This window comes from Marmota marmota, unplaced genomic scaffold (genome assembly GCF_001458135.2).
Source record: "Marmota marmota marmota unplaced genomic scaffold, marMar, whole genome shotgun sequence".
Taxonomy (NCBI): domain Eukaryota; kingdom Metazoa; phylum Chordata; class Mammalia; order Rodentia; family Sciuridae; genus Marmota; species Marmota marmota.
This window is the reverse complement of record NW_025999853.1, coordinates 20228587-20237476: the sequence shown is the minus strand read 5'-3', so window position 1 is coordinate 20237476 and position 8890 is coordinate 20228587. Positions and strand designations below refer to the sequence as shown.

The 8890-nt window shown below is 37.4% G+C and overlaps 1 long non-coding RNA gene across 1 annotated transcript in view; it reads left to right on the top strand.

Moving 5' to 3' along the window:
• The window catches only part of LOC125617142, a 37711-nt gene extending 32547 nt beyond the window's left edge, over positions 1-5164 (top strand). The window contains exons 3-4 of the long non-coding RNA XR_007348013.1: positions 2816-2926; positions 3261-5164. This is a non-coding gene — a long non-coding RNA (uncharacterized LOC125617142). The remainder of the gene's footprint in view (positions 1-2815; positions 2927-3260) is intronic.
• Positions 5165-8890: the final 3726 nt, after the last annotated feature.

Here is an 8890-nt window from a genome sequence, read left to right as displayed (position 1 = left end):
TTTTTTTTTTTTTTTTTTTTGTACCAGAGATTGAACTAGGGGTGCTTAAATTAGATACATTCCCAGTCCTTTTTATTTTTCATTTTGAGATAGAGTCTCCTTAAATTGCTGAGTCTGGCCTCAAACTTTTCCATCTTCTTCCTCAGCTGCCTGTGTTTCTGGGATTACAGGCATGTACCACCATGCCCGGTTCAATTACCTTTCTTCTTTTTTTTTTTTCTTACGAAAGAGAGACAAAGAAAGAGCTAGAGAGAGAGAGAGAGAGAGAGAGAGAGAGAATTTTTTAATATTTATTTTTTAGTTTTCAGTGGACACAACATCCTTATTTTACTTTTAAGTGGTGCTGAGGATAGAACCCAGTGCCCCGTGCATACCAGGTGAGCACGCTACCACTTGAGACACATCCCCAGCCCACCTTTCTTAATGTCTTTTTTTTTTTTGGTAGAATTGTATATGGTTATCTGCCAGTTCAAAATAGTAGCATTTGATTCTTGGCTCTTGAAGGTGGAATTTCACCATTCTAATCACTTTCTTTTCTTTTCCTCTCATCCTAACAAAAATATACAAGTTTAAAATAAAGAAAGGATTAAACAGCCAGGAAAAAAATTATTACTTAATAAGGAAGGATATATCAGAATCACTAAGCACTTATCAATAAGAAAAACAATGGAGCAATGCCTGTGGAATACTCCACAAAGAAAGAGAGCCACACTGTCACACAGAAATAAAAAGTACAGATGATCTTAAATATGGGCGAATTCTTAGAATATTGTCCTCATGGACACTACTAGAAGGAAACTACTAGAAGAAAATTTTCAAACAATCAAGAGATAAACTAAGAAAATTGCAGCAAAAGGACTCACGGTTTTCACTAAATGAGTCTAACTGCACAATTATGAGCAACACACATTGAAGCTTATGGTGAAGAAATATAATGTAAACAGTATATACCTGACAATAAAAAGAGAACTCAACTTTAAATAACCATTCCTGGCACAGCTTGTCCTTGTGATATAGAGATTCAAATCCATATTTCAATAAATTTTTCTTAAATTGTAACTTTATGTATTTGTTAAAATTTGTATTTTGGCGGTGGGGGGAGAGGTTATTTCTTCTCTGCAAATACTGGATCTCTTGGTCAGTCTTTCATTCCTCCCATTTCCTCTCTGATACTTCTACCACTGAGTTATAACCCTAGTCCCAAAAGTTTATGTTCAATTCTATCATGATTTTTAAACCTACTTTTTCCCTGATCAGTTGTGTGGTCAGTTATGCGGGAGGGTGGCACCAGGGAACAGAGTGAGAGAAGATGAGTTTGAAGAGTGAGGCAGCAGCTAGAATGTGTAAGTCTTAGGCTACAGCAAAGAATTTGAAATTTCTTCCATGTCGGATAAGAAGCCAGTGAAGGATTTTTTTTCCTTCAGTTTTAGGGATCAAATCCAGGATCTTGTGCAGGCTAGGCAAGTGCTCTACTACTGAGTTATATCCCCATGCACATTGGACAATTTTAAAAGCACATATGGCATAACCTGATATATTAGTAGGATCACATGACTTCTGTGCAGAGAATAGATTGTAGGGAGATGAAAGTAGGAGAAGGGAGACCTCTTAGGAGGCTTCCAAGGTCATTCCTGTGGCTTCACCAGAGTGGTTGTGGGAGGGTTGGTGAGACATGGTCACAGAACAAGTCCTCTTTTCTATCTTATATGATGTACTTCAGCAAACTAACCTATGTACATTTCAACACGTCTGTGTATTGATTCACAAGTAGCTCTTCAACGGAAATGCCCTGCTTAGGTGGAATTTACTCATTTAGTTAACATTTCTTTATGAGTTAGGGTCAGCACAGCTCCAGGAAATAACAATACAGTGATGAAAAAAACACAGATGTGGATCCCACCCTTACAGAAACTGTATTGTGGCCGGTGAAAATAACAATAAAATAATAAACATAGCTAATGCTAAGTGAGCAAGTATATATTCTAGGTAACTCTTTTCACATGATACCCCCTGGATTTACCACAACTCTAGTTATATTAGTAATATTTATCACCTTTATCTTCTAGGTGAAGATAACATAGATAAGAGGGGTTATGTATGTTGCCCAACTGCATAATCAGTAAGTGGTGGGACAGATTATAGCCAAGAATTAGTAAATGAGCAAATAGATCATCAATATGAAGAAACATGGTATGGAAAAAGTATGGTAATCAGGGGAACCTCTCTGAACAGGTATATTTGAGTGATTTGTGCATTTGTAGCAACCACCCACATCAGGGCTGGGGTAAAAGTATGCTTTAATAGATCTAATAATAAGTATGAAGATTTGAGACCAAAAAGAGTGATGTGAGGAACCAAAAGGAGGTCAGTGGAGTTGGAGCATGGGCAGGAGGGAGAATGGTAGAAATGAAACTGGAGATCCAGCAATGCATGACAAAGACACAGTGGAATAAGAGAGGGCAGTTAGGAGGTTATTGCAAGAAGCCACTTAGGGAATCATGGCTTAGAATAGATAGGGGCAGTGGTGACATCCAGAAGTGGATGGATTTGAAATATCTTCTGGAGGTCAATCAATAGTACTTCTAATGAACTTGACAAGAGGTTAAAAAGAAGTACTCAAAGATAATTCATAATGCAAATGTATAAGACTATCTGAACGTAAGCCTGTTCTATGACTTTGAGTTTAGCCTTAGTCATTTGGATTAATATGATGGGAAAGAAGTTGGAATCTAGTGGGGGTTAACAAGGGCATTAACATTTTTTAAACAGTTATGGGACAGACATTTCACAGATGGCTTCTCTTTTATTGTCATAGCACTCCTCATTCATTCAACAAATATTTGAATGCCCCAAAAATCCCAGCTACTGAAGGTGCAGGAAAAACACAAAAAGCTCAGATCGCTGCTCTCATGAAGTTTACCAACTGGTGAGAGATTTCATTTCTTATTACGTTGTAATACCTAGATAAAATTTTACTGCATTTTTCAGTTGAGTCCTGAGACTTAGAATGCATAAGTAACTTGCTCAATGTCAGATAAAAGGTTAGGGCCTAGATTCTAACGTTTCTATTGATTTTCATTACTGCATGTTGAAATGCAATATTCAGATATGGACCTAGTTAACTATCCATGTAAATTGATGTAGATAATCCCTTGGAAATAGACTTTTTTTTTGTTATTTCTATTAGACAGCTTCTCCCACCCTTTGTTCATTCCTATGTCGTTTAAATTAATATTTAATTTTGGCCTTTGCAATTACAGGATGCTGATAACAACATTCTCAATCAGGACTGAAGAAGTGTGTCTAACACTCTGGAAAACACACCTCCCAACTGCCAAAGTGCCTGAATTTTATGGAAAACAGAGAGATTTTCTTTGCTGTCAAGTTTTCTGCCTCTCACTTCCTCCCACAGCTGTGTGTTTGAATATTCAGCAGCAGGGTTGGAGGGAGGAGTCAATTATTTTTGGTGGGCGACTCTACCTGCACTTTTCCCTTGGTGGTGGAAGCAAAACAAGTGTCAGTAAAAAACAGAGATTACTGAGATGTTTGAGTTCTGAAGCTTCCAATAGAAAATACATTTATAATGAATTATCTTAAATTAAATTTTAATGGCCTCTAAATTGTATATAAAGTACTAGCACAGAAGTAGTCTCCTGTGTGGATAAACATCATTAGTGTGTAAGTAGGAAAACTTCTTTGGCTTCTGTTTCCCTCCGGGTTTTCTAACAGCTCCATGGATCCTTTTTCTATCTAATGTGAATGCCAATATGCTTTTCTTTTTTGACTTTCCCTGTGAGCCTCCTGTGTTAATAGCTGGCTTTTGACTTGTCGTTAAAAAAAAAAAAAAGAAAAAGAAAAAAAAGTGCTAGTTCTCTGCTGAGGTGAAACCTTACCTGCCACCTGCACATGCTCTTCTGGCAATGCCTCATGATCCTTCAACTCCCAGGAAATCCTTGGAGGAACGAAAAGGACAGGCCCACCTCCACAGCAGAGCAAGTTCCTGGCTTAGTCACATCAGTGGGATGAACGCTCACACGGTGTACTGACAGGTCTGGGTAAACCCAAGTGCTCCTGCAAATAGGCACCAGGGCTGCTTGGAAACCTGGCATTACCCTCAAAGGTGTGGGATTTTGGCTCCCCAGCTTGTTCTTCTGCTTGGAGTGGAAGCTTACCACCATCCAACCAAACTTTCTGCATTAAGTGGGGGAGTGCAAGAGGGGTGGGGGAGAACATGGAGACCTCCTTAACCACCTGGATTCGGAAAGGGCCATTACAGGAACATGGCCCTGTGGTCAGCTCACTGCTACCTCCCACGCTCATCTAAATGGCCACACCCTGAGTGGCCTGGTCCAGAGCAGCTGTGTGGACTGCTTGTGTGGTCATACCAACCCTTAGGAAGAGACAGCCTGCCAAACCCCAGGAAACTTGGAGTTTACGTCAACTTCATGCTTTCCCATTAGACTCTGGGAAGAAAGAGGGTGCAGACAGACATGTGCTCATGGCTGCCGGCATAACTCTGGTTCAAACATTTTCTGTTTTTGACAACCAACTGCTTTTTTATGAAGATATTTTTAATTTTAAATTTATTTGAACCCCAAGACAAAATAGGGTATGAATAAAAAATGAATAAAATCAACAGCTTTCCATTGAAGTCTACATATCACATTGTTTATTTTTAGCCAAATACATTAATATCCTTTGTTTTACATTTATGTTTTTTGGAGGGTGTTCTATAATCACCAGGCACCTGTTTTCAAGTTGGAAGTGGGCAATTTGGGGATTGGGGCTAAGGGCATGGTTTTTGGTGTCAAGACAGATTTGTGTGTTTAAAACTTGCTCTGTCTTTTACCGTATCATCTTGAATGAGTTACTGAATTTCTCTCAGCCTCAGTTTCCTTTTCCAGAGAATGGATGTAACTAATAAAAGTGCTTCTCACATTGGATTGTTGAGAAGAATAACTGAGATCATGTGTTTGGAATACTTAGCATGATGCCAGGCACATAAAGTTCTGTAAGTAAATGCAGCTGGTGATGCTGTTAGTGGGGCTGATGATGTCCTGCCATGCTGGGTCCCCCCGCCCCCAACTTGAATAGAGTGGAAACCGTTGAGAGAGCAAAATCTAGTCAGTGATTGGGCATAAAAGATTTTAGCCACTAGGCCAATTTAAAGAGAGAAAAAGTAGATCAAGAAATATATAATGTCCTTCATAGATGCATTTATAATGCAGCAAATGGATTTTAGCCAAGACTTGATAAATGTTCAAGGTATTTTTGGGTGAAATACTCAAAGGTATGAAAATAACTGCACATGTCAGGACAATATTAAATTGAACAACTGTGCATATTTATGTGTTTTACTTCACTTATGTTGCAAATTTCTTTTTCTTGCAGCTCGTTTTGACTGAAGACTCCAAGAAAAGATATGCTACATGTAAATACATGGTCCTCACACATGGGCGGAATAGCATAATACTATAATATGATGGCAATTGTAGGATGATTTTAATGTCAATGAAAGGAATGTCTTCTCACTATTGCCCTGATGAACACTATTTGGAACTCAAGAGGAATTTATAGAATAATAATTTCTATATTGATAAGGGGAAAATCTACTTAGTGCTTGAGAACTTAAAGGTGTGGGAATTTATTGCATCTTATGATACCAAATTGACTACCTCCAAAACTTTTTTTTTTTAAAGAGAGAGTGAGAGAGGGAGAGAGAAAGAATTTTTTAATATTTATTTTTTAGTTATCGGCGGACACAACATCTTTGTATGTGGTGCTGAGGATCGAACCCGGGCCGCACGCATGCCAGGCAAGCGCGCTACCGCTTGAGCCACATCCCAGCCCCCTCCAAAACTTTTTTTAAAAAATATTTTTAGTTGTACATGGATACAATACCTTTATTTATTTATTTATTTTTTATGTGTTGCTTAGAATTGAACCCAGAGCCTCACACATGCCAGGCAAGCTCTCTACCACTGCGTCACAACCCCAGTCCCCAAAACATTTTCTAGAAAAACATACTCCTCATATTTTTTAGTGTTTTTATAAATAATTTTGAATCCATTATGAGCCTTTAGGATTAGAAACACAGGGGGAAAAAAAAGGCTTGACAACTTGTCCTTCGGGACTAGCTTTTTTGGAAAAGGAATTTGTGAGAGTTGATAAAATTCTCCCTCCTTGGTTGAAATTCATGTCTCGCTACTTGTACAATACTATATTGGTTTCTCTGCTCCTTAAGAAACCATGTCTCAGTTCTTGGTGTATATTGATATAAATCCATTCTGCCTTTGGCATGTTGCCAACCAGTTTGACACAACTACACATTTGAGTGAAATCATGGCAGGAACATAGGGAGAAGTTATAATTGTCTCATGTACACTGGTGGGCATTTCAGATGGTCTCCTAACTTTTGATTAGTCAAGTATTACTGACCCAGTCAGGAATTCTTCATAGGCCACTTTTCACATTATTACTTACAGAGAATTGACATCTTATGCTAGCATATTTAAGATCAACTTTGCCATTAGTCTTTCCAAAAAATGAAAATATCCTTTCATTTAAAGAACGCTTGAAGATGGGAACTACCAATCCACAGATCCAAGGAGCTAGGGATCTGCCACTGTTATTGAGGATAAAATACTTGTTAGCATGTTTGTTGAGCAGGCTGCATCTATGCCACTCTAGTCCCAGTCTACCACAAAAAAAAAAATCATGCTTGGAAAACAAAGATGTTTGTAAGGCAATGGGCCAAAATGCCTTCAAAGTATTGAGGGTAGAAGAATGACCCAGAGCAAATTAAATATGCTGAGATTTTTATACAGAAAACATTAGATTAAATTTTTAAGATAGCTTAAAAGAGGATATAAATTACATATATGAATAAGTAGGATTACACGATTCTCCATACTTTCATAACTTTCCTATAGTTTACTATAATATGGTTTGCTTTATAATTAGTCATGTTTACATGCCTATGTCATTTGTTAGACAGCATTTTAAAATCCAAGAGAGTGGAACGTGTTCTCCCTTGAGTTTGCTTCCTGTCTATGGGTCAGCACAGTGTCTGCAGCTTTCATGGTGCTCAGTAAGGGCTTGTTGGCTGTGTGGGACGTGAGGATCTGGGCTTTGGCCTTGGTGGAAGTTACATATTTTAGATCAGCGTTTGTACAATTTTACAAATTATCAAATATTTACAAGCTCTCTCTCCTCCTCATCAGACCTTTCTCCCTCACTCCTCTCTCCACACATTAGGGCATTTTGAACCATCAGACCAAATGTGTTTACCCTGCACCCCATTGGCCATTATTTTAGTGGAGCAGACTCCCAAGATTTAGGGCAAGGGGCAGAATGTAGGACTTGTATAAAATAAACTACAAAACAACAATTGAGAAGTACAGGCCAAGAGAAAAGGGAGAACCATCTTTTCTGTGGATGGATAGATGAAGCACATAGTAGAAGAAATTGGAGAGGCATAGAAGAAGAGTAGTCTGCAAACCCAGAGATAAAGACAGAAGTGGAAACACACACACACATACACACACACACATACACACACACACCAGCACTCTACCCCAGGGCTGACTCTGAGTATTTTCCTTGACTTGGCCTCTTCATATTTTTTATTCTCTTGCCCAGCCTTTAGAAATAGAGATATCTGACTTATACTTTCTTTTCAGAAATATTTTTCAAAATTATTTTTTGAAAAAGGCACTGCAAATTTCTATAACCTTCTCCAAGGCAATCACATGCTTTACAAATAAAGTGCTTATTCATAGAAGTAAGTTTAGATGCCAAATAAACAACCATCAGCTGTCAGATGAATTGCTTTTATATTATTATTATTATTATTCTTTTTGCTTTTATATTCTTTAGAGTTTCCTCTAACCCCAGGTATTTTCTCTGACTCTTTTCCCTTACATTTTCTTTTCTTTCTTTCTTTCTTTCTTTTTTTTTTTTTTAAATGAAGGAACGGAGGGTGGTAGGATAGCTGAATACCTGTTTAAATAAGAAAAAGTTTTCCCTTGCTTTGTATATTTACAAGTAATACATCTTTTTGAAAAGCTATTTATTTAATTATAAAGGGCTCATGGATATCTATGAAATGTAAATCTTTCATAAATGAATAAACAATGACACGTGGTTGTTCTGACCAGGAGTATCTATCATATGTAATGGAAAAAAGAAATCGGTCCCTATGTGACTTTTTTTTTTTTTTTTTTTTTTTTGGTGGTGCTGGGGATTGAACCCAGGGCCTTGTGCATGCTAGGCAAGCACTCTACCAACTGAACTATATTCTCAGCTCTCTCTATGTGACCTTAAGAATTTATCACTAAATATTTATTCATAGAAAATGTTAAGATTCATTTTAGAAATTTTATTTTGATCAATTTAATAACTAGTTAATTTTTGTTGTTTTATTTATTTTTAAAATTGTTCTTTTTTGTTATATATTACAGTAGAATGTATTTTGACAAATCACACATACATGGAGTATAACTTCCCATTCTTGTGGTTGTACATGTCGTGGAGTTACACTGATCATGTTTTCATATATGAGTAGAAGAGAATTATGTCTGATTCATTCTGCTGTCTTTCCTATTCACATTTCCCCTTCCTTCCCTTTATTCCTCCACGTCCAATCTGGTGAACCTCTAACAGCACCCCCTGCCAACAGTACCCATCCATTGTGAGTCAACATCTACATATCAGAAAGAACATTTAGACTTTTGATTTTTTGGGATTGAATTATTTCACTTAGCATAACATTTCTCCAGTTCCATCCATTTACTGGCAAATGCCATCATTTCATCCATCTTTAAGGCTGAGTAATATTCCATTGTGTATATGTTTCTATATCCATTCATCTGTTGAAGGGTACCTAGTT